The sequence below is a fragment of the Juglans microcarpa x Juglans regia genome, chromosome 4D, assembly GCF_004785595.1.
Source record: "Juglans microcarpa x Juglans regia isolate MS1-56 chromosome 4D, Jm3101_v1.0, whole genome shotgun sequence".
In the NCBI taxonomy this organism is placed as follows: domain Eukaryota; kingdom Viridiplantae; phylum Streptophyta; class Magnoliopsida; order Fagales; family Juglandaceae; genus Juglans; species Juglans microcarpa x Juglans regia.
The window spans coordinates 5680164-5687746 of record NC_054600.1 but is presented as its reverse complement, the minus strand read 5'-3'; the positions used below and the strand labels follow the sequence as shown (position 1 = coordinate 5687746).

The following is a 7583-nucleotide window of genomic DNA, read 5'->3' as shown; positions in this document are numbered from 1 at the left end:
AAACACCTAAATAATTGGTAGTTGAGTGTAACGTTCACTCACTTGCAATGTTGTGATCAAGTGTTTAATTATGTGATTTTACTTTATTTTTCTAATGCGTGGTAATAATTTTGAGGCGTTAGCTTTAAAAGTTTTGTTATTGATCACCGGAATAAACATACTTTGCATCCTTGAGCTACCATAATTGAATAAAGATTTTGACAAAAAATTACAAGAGAAAGGGTGGACTTCAAGGGTGATCTCGATCAGCCAATTTTGTTGTTTTTCCCAGTTGGATCGCTTAGGTCTATTAAAAGTAACTCGCCGTTTTACTCGTATTCTTTTTCCTTGTACATTTTAAACAGCAAGTTTATTGATAAAAATTGAAAACTGGTTCTAAAGCCCACAAGCAGGATTTGACCTCAAATGGTTAAGGAAAATTGAGATTCTATGAATTTTTATCCGAAAAGGCAAAATCTCAATTATTGCATGAAAATAAACTGCGTAATCAAATAGGAATCTTTCCAAAAATTTGGCTCAAACTAGAATAAGATTCATCTCTAAAAAGTGACAGCTAAAACGTTCCATAAAAGGAAAATAAAAAACTATAAGCCAATATCATGTATAGATTGTAGTATGTAATATACCTAAGACAATAAGCCATACAAAAGAAAATCAAAGACAACAAGCCTATATGGCTATATATATCGTTTGACAAATCAAGATGCATGCATGGTTCACAGGTGATCACACGCTCAACGACCGTCGTCTAGACTAGTACTTATAACAGGCTCACCAGAGCTAACTAATGTTGTCGGTACATGATACGAAGGAACAGGCATCTTCAAAGGAAGATTTGGCATTGCAGCCTCAAAATTAAGAACATGAATTGCTTGCCTTATTGACGGCCTAAGACTTCGATCAGGATGACCACACCACAGCCCGACAATCATCAAACACTCAACCTCCTTCTCCTCGAAATCCATATGCAATCTCTCATCAATCGCCATACGAAGCCTTCCACTCCCATAAAGATTCCAAACCCACTCTAGCAATCCCATTGCAGAATCCTGTTCTGGAGGGTCCGTTGACTTTCTTCCTGTAGCAATTTCTAATGCAACAACACCATAACTGTATACATCTGACTCTTTACTAGCCCTCCCAGTGGCTATGTATTCTGGAGCCATATAGCCTAACGTTCCAGCCAATCCAGTTGTCTGAGGACCTAGCTCGTGGTCCATGAGCCGAGCCAATCCAAAGTCTCCAAGTTTCACATTAAAACTAGAATCAAGCATCACATTGCTCGATTTGATGTCTCGATGAACGACACATTGCTCCCATTCTTCATGGAGATAAAGCAGCGCAGATGCCAACCCAGAAGCTATCTTGTATCTCACTGGCCAATTCAAAGGACTCCTCTTGCCAAACAAGTGCACATCAAGGCTACCATTTGGCATAAACTCGTAAACAAGTAGGAACTCACCTTTTTCATGGCACCATCCTATGAGTTGAACCAGATTCCTGTGTCTAATCATGCTAATAATTTTGACCTCAGTTATGTATTCCTTTCTTCCCTGTTTAGACCCCTTGAGATTTTCTTCACAGCAACTGGTATATCCAAATCAATTAAGTACCCCTTGTAGACGGCACCAAACCCTCCTTGTCCCAATTTCTTGTCATCTGAAAAATTGTTGGTGGCTAAAGCAAGATATCGGTGAGAAAATCTCCTTGGTCCTGCTCCTCTCTCAAGGTCTTCATTAATTGATGTTAAGTTCACAGTCTCATTTGTTTCATCTTCCTTTTTCTCTACCTTCCAAGCCCACAATATTACACATGTTACAATTGCTACAGCTATCAGAACACCAGCTGAAACTGTTAGACCAACCACTAAACTCTTCTTCTTTTCCTTCTTCCCCCCTCTTTCCTTTCTTTCCAAACTTGAACTAAATTCCCATGACAGAATTTTATTGCGCTCTGTAAATTGACCTGTAGCAGCTGAAAATCCAACTATGACCCACTCTGGAAGAACCTGCATGAGATCAACTTCAAAAGAAAGGCCCGTATTCTCTTGAGCATTAGAGGTTGTTTGATATTTCCAAGAGACGCTCAAGTTCTTCGTAGAAGCATCGTAAGTGATCCATACATCAGCGGTATCTCCACTGTGTGAGCTGGCATTCCAAGAAGTGTATTTTGTGGAAGCGATTGAGTTGTTATTAATCCCCACATGCTCAAATGGAGGATCCCATTGTCGGTTCACGCACGAGTCGAATTCGACAAGAACAATTTGGTTCTGAGATGAATCGCTGGTTGTAGTGTTGAATAGGCCTAAAAATCCACCAGCTGAGTTTAGAGGGACTTCGAACCCGACAGGAGCCAAGAAGAAGGCTAAACCATGGCCATATTCAGCACGACCTTGGGTGTCGATAACGAAGGAGAAATGTGTGGTAAAGTTAGTGAGTTTTCCTGTATCAGAGTCCCAGAGAGGCACCCTCTCAGAATAGATGGCTCGACCGACTCGGCATAGATAAGTATATCTGTTGATCAACTCAATGGCTCCAACAGAAGGCGCTGCATCTCCCGAGTATAGTATCTTGTCGGCATTGAGCTCAAAGCGATTTATTTGGAAATAAACTGTGTGAGAGGTGGGAAGAAGTAGAAGGAAGATGAAGAGACGAAACATGGATTTTTGTCCTACAAAAGTAATCTGCGACTTGGAAAGTATAGAGAGAGAGAGAGAGTAGTTGGAGAACTTGGCGTCGAAATAGAACCTGAAGTTTCAGTTTATATCTTCAGGATGCCGAGTTTTGGCCGCTGGATATATCTATATATCTACAGCCCGCCAGATATATAGTTCTTAATTAAGAAACGTTACCAAAAACAGAATATGGAAAGGCTTTTACACATATTCCATATACTCAGACTTTTACTCAGATTCCTCGCCGGCATACAATTGGCGACAACAGAAATTAAGTGAAATATAGAACAAACAAATTGGTGTGCTAACCTTAAATATTGGAATTATGAAGATCTGGGACTGTATAAGCTAATTTGACAGAAAATGAACCTGAATTTCCGAATACCAAGCTTAGTTCATCGCTTCCTCCTTTTGCGAATATTCTGATTAACAGAAACGGACAGTCCGTGTTAAATAAATATGGATGTTAAGGAACTTTGCACGTTTCTACGTACGGAGTAAGATGTGGGTCTAAATTTTAGTTTAAGTCAATTTGGGAAATAGACTAGCGCTCGGCGTACGGAATCTTAGTTCTTCCACATTTTCTGAAAGTCTTTCGGCGTACGAGGTGGAATCAGTCCGAATCAACGTGGAAAGATCTAGAATTTTGTCCCAGGCAGCTGAGATCTAGAAGTGAGGCATTCGATGTGATAGAATCTCCGGAAGTGGACTTGGAAAGTACAAAGAACGCCCGTGAATTAGAGGCCCTACTCTATCACATATTCGGCTAGCTAGCTTCTTTTCACATGAAGGGAAAAACCTTCCTCTGGTTTCAAGACGTAGAAGAATCATGATTGATTGTGACACATTTGTCAAGGTACTACTGGTTAGTTTTGGACTAAATGATGATTCAATAGAATTCATGATTGATTGAGACACATATGTCAAGGTACTACTGATTAGTTTTGGACTAAATGATGATTCAATAGAATTCTTGGCCGAGACAAAATGAAATTGTGGAATACTATAAGACTCAATTTGAGTCTCTATATAATAAATTAAGAGGGTTTGTAGATACTTATAAGTTGTTTTTTTAATAGGTTAAGAGATGAAATAAGATTACTAGTGAGAATGTTTAACCCTCTAGCCTATAGCTTAACTAAAATCCAAGAAGGTAATGTGAACCTATTGAAAAAGTATCACAAACCAATCATATCCTACTCACCTGATCCTGGAATATTAAAACATCCAAATCCTCTAAAAAAGCACATTAATTTTCCTAATAATCAAAGAAAACCAGATGAATGATAGAAGAGAAAATTGGTTATGTTACTATTGTGATGCTAAGTGGAAGAAGTGTTATTTGAAAAGGAAGTTGAACTTGGGCAAGAAGTTGTTTTATTTGAGAAGGAATGGGAGGTTGAACTGGTGGATTTGAGTATTGTCCATGACAACCCAGAAATATCCATGCGTGCCCTAATATGCTCCCACGCAACCCAAAGACAATAAGGGTTAAGGGAAAAATAGGGTCTACTAGGGTAACTATAGTTCTTGATACTAACTATACCCACAATTTCCTAGACTCGGCAGTGGTAAAAAAAGCAAATCTTCCCTAAGATCTCATTGAGAGAGTAAAGGTGAGAGTGGCCAGTAGGGATTTACTGCTCAGTGAAAGTAAGAGTGAATGGATTTGAGAAAAGATATAGAACACTATTTTTTTTTTTTTTACAGATGTTCATGTGCTAGTAATAGTTGGTTGTGACATCGTTATGGGTATTCAATGGGTGAGGGAACTTGGGCCTATCCTATGGAGTTTTGAGGAGTTAACCATGAAATTCAGCTACGATGAAAAATCAGTGGAATTAAAAGGTCTAGCTACATCCCAAGTGATTGAAGAAGGCTCACTTAACAAATGTAACAAATTTGAGAAGAAGGGAGTAGTAAGCAACTGATAGAAGGAGAAGGAAGCAGTGAACAGATGCTAGGAAATGGGATGGTAGCTATCATTCCATAAGTTAAAGGAAGCTATCATGCAACCCCCGGTTCTTGCCCTACTCGACTTCTCCTCTCCTTTCACTATAGAATGTGATATATCGGGAATATCTATAGAAACAGTGTTAATGCAGAAGGGAATACATCTTTTACAGCCAAGCTCTAAAGGGAAGGACTTGAGGGATGCCCACTTATGAGAATGAGTTATTTGCACTTGTCTCAGCAATGCTTAAATGGAGGCCTTATCTACTGGACAGAGCTTAAAATACCTATTTGATCAAAAAGTAGGCACACCTGTGCAATAGAAGTGGATTGTTAAACTATTCGGGTATGATTTTATAGTAGAGTGTAAAAAAAAAGACTGAAAACAGGGTAGCTGACACCCAGTCCAGGAGGGAAGCTGAAGAGGAATGCTCTTTGTCCTTAATTACCTTTCCTTCTCTGAGTTGGGTGGAGGACTTGAATGCAGCCTATGCAAGTGATGAACATTTGTTGAAACTTAGCAACCAATTCTGAGAGAACCAATTACCTCCAGAATACTCTACAAGGGAAGAACTATTCTTCTACAGGAACATGCTTTTATATACCCAACCAGAAAGAATTTAAAAATATAGTGTTGGAGTCACTATAACAATATAGTTCTTTTACTGCGTTTATTTTCTTGGCGATGGTCATCAGTCGGTAAATTAATTGATTATACCTTTGATTTCTATTCTTCGCGTCAACTTTATTTACTCGCAGTCAATCTGTGTTCTTTTGCGGCGAATACTGGTCGCAGCAAATATCATCTGAATATGTGACATTTTTAGAACCACGGGTTTTTTTTTTTTTTTTTTGCTACGAGTCAGTCTTGCCACAATTGTCTCCTTTAGGCATTTGTGTGATGTTGTCCATTATAATCGTGGCAAATAGTTTATTGCGGCATAAAAATTTGTCCACCCAACAGCTCACTGCAACAAATCATGTGTTTTTCTCGACTTAACTAATCTAGCACGAGGTTCGGATTTTGTTGCAGCAGTTATTAGTGCCCGCTAAAACACCCTGGTAGAAATGATTTCGCGCAAAGAATTGTACATTTGACCTACAAATTGCCGTTAGAACTTTTTCTATATATAATATACCGTTGTTTGATGGACTTAAACTGTGTTTTGGCACAGTTTTGTGCTTGGGTGCCCCAATTCTCTCTAGATCTCTTCCTTGAACAAATTGTTGCCGCCGCTACTGTCACCTCAATCCTGCTGCCGTGCCATTGCGTCGTCACCGGTGAACTCCTCGTCTGTCTCTCATTTATCCACTGTCACCTTTCCTTGTCTATCCCTCTCTCCCTCCCCTTATCTCACTAATTAGTGCTGCCGTAGCCTCTCTCTCTGCGCTAGCTTCCTCCGTGAAATAGCTCCACCGTGTCACCGTACCAGCCCAGCATTTCAGAGCACCAGTCACCTCTTGCGGTAAGCTCTCTTCTTCAACTAAGCAAAATGTACTTTGTATCGGGTAGAAAATAGCATATATATAGCAAGAAATATGTATGGACAATACTGTGATGAAGTCAGATTAGACTACAATTGAACAATACTAATTGATATCTTTTTTATTCTCTATGAAATTAGAGTAGAGGTATAGACCAAATTTGCTAAATCTCAGTTGTTGTCCAATATATTTGTACCTACATGTACTAGAGAAGAAATTCAATATATAAAAATTGACCCAAATTATAAAGTACCTGGTAATTTCGAATAAGAGGTTTTTTCACCATGAAACAAGTTGGGATGCAAATATTGAGATTCTTAGGATGTTTACTATCAATGTGTAGAAAATCTTAATTATAGTGCCATTAATTTCTGGTAAATTGATTGTCTTGAAAAATAAAGCTGGTTTAGAATTCTAAATACATGTTATATTTTTTACACAATCTGTAAATTTACTAGCTATGGTAAAACTAAAAACACTTAGGACATTCTTCCTTTTCAAGAAAATGTCGATATGAATTGGAAAACATTGTTTTTGAGACGAGGCCAAATTCGCAAACTTTGGTTGTAATACCCGTATTTTTTTTTAGTGTATTTATTTTTAGTGAAAAATTATTATTATTATTATTTTATTTATTTATTTAAATATTGGTTCTCCTGTCTTAAATTTATCAGATTTCTCATTGGATTTATATTATAATTCTTAAGTTGTGAAATTTACTCTGATGCACTTGCTTGATATTAATCAGTATTTGCATTTAATTTTGCTCTTTGTCTTAATGAATAATTTTATTGTTGGACTTTAATTATTTTATTTTATTAATATTTAGTTGCAGTGTTTTTAATTGGCTTTTATTTATTTTTATTGTGCCTTTTTCTTTTGTTGGACCCTTCTATTTTCGGATTGGGCTTGTTGGAGTGTATTTTTATTTATTTATTTATTTTCTTTTGAGCCCAACCCATTTTGGTCCTCAACCCAACCCGTGAGCTTTCAACCAAGCCCAGGAAGCCAGGAACCACTTCACGGTCCATGTTTGTTGCTATGCACGTCTCACATGCACGGTTACCTCCCTTCCTATTTCGCATCTAGGGTTTTAATCAACTATAAACGCTTGTTTTTCTCTCAAAAGAAGTTGCCACAGCAACCCATGCATTGTTGCCTCCACGCTGCCGCTTAGCACTCCCCAAGCCCTCGTATCACAATCCTCTGCTCCCCACCGTGCACTTATGCAGTGCACCACCCACGGCCAGCAGGGGAAGAGCATCACCATGGGTAGCACCACGTGAGACGTCGAGTCCACGGATCGCACGGCAAGAGACTCACCCACGCACGGCCAAAAACCAGTTTGCAGTTTCACAGTTTTACTCAAACATCACACGGGAACTGCAGCTTCCCGGAGGTCAAGCCGCTGCATGCTCCTCCACAACGCTGCCATAAGCCACCACCGTGACCCAGCCGTGAACCCACCAGT

General features: G+C 38.8%; 1 pseudogene; it reads right to left on the bottom strand.

The window, feature by feature from the left end:
• Positions 1–536: 536 nt before the first annotated feature.
• On the bottom strand, positions 537–2659 carry LOC121260084 (annotated as a pseudogene).
• Positions 2660–7583: the final 4924 nt, after the last annotated feature.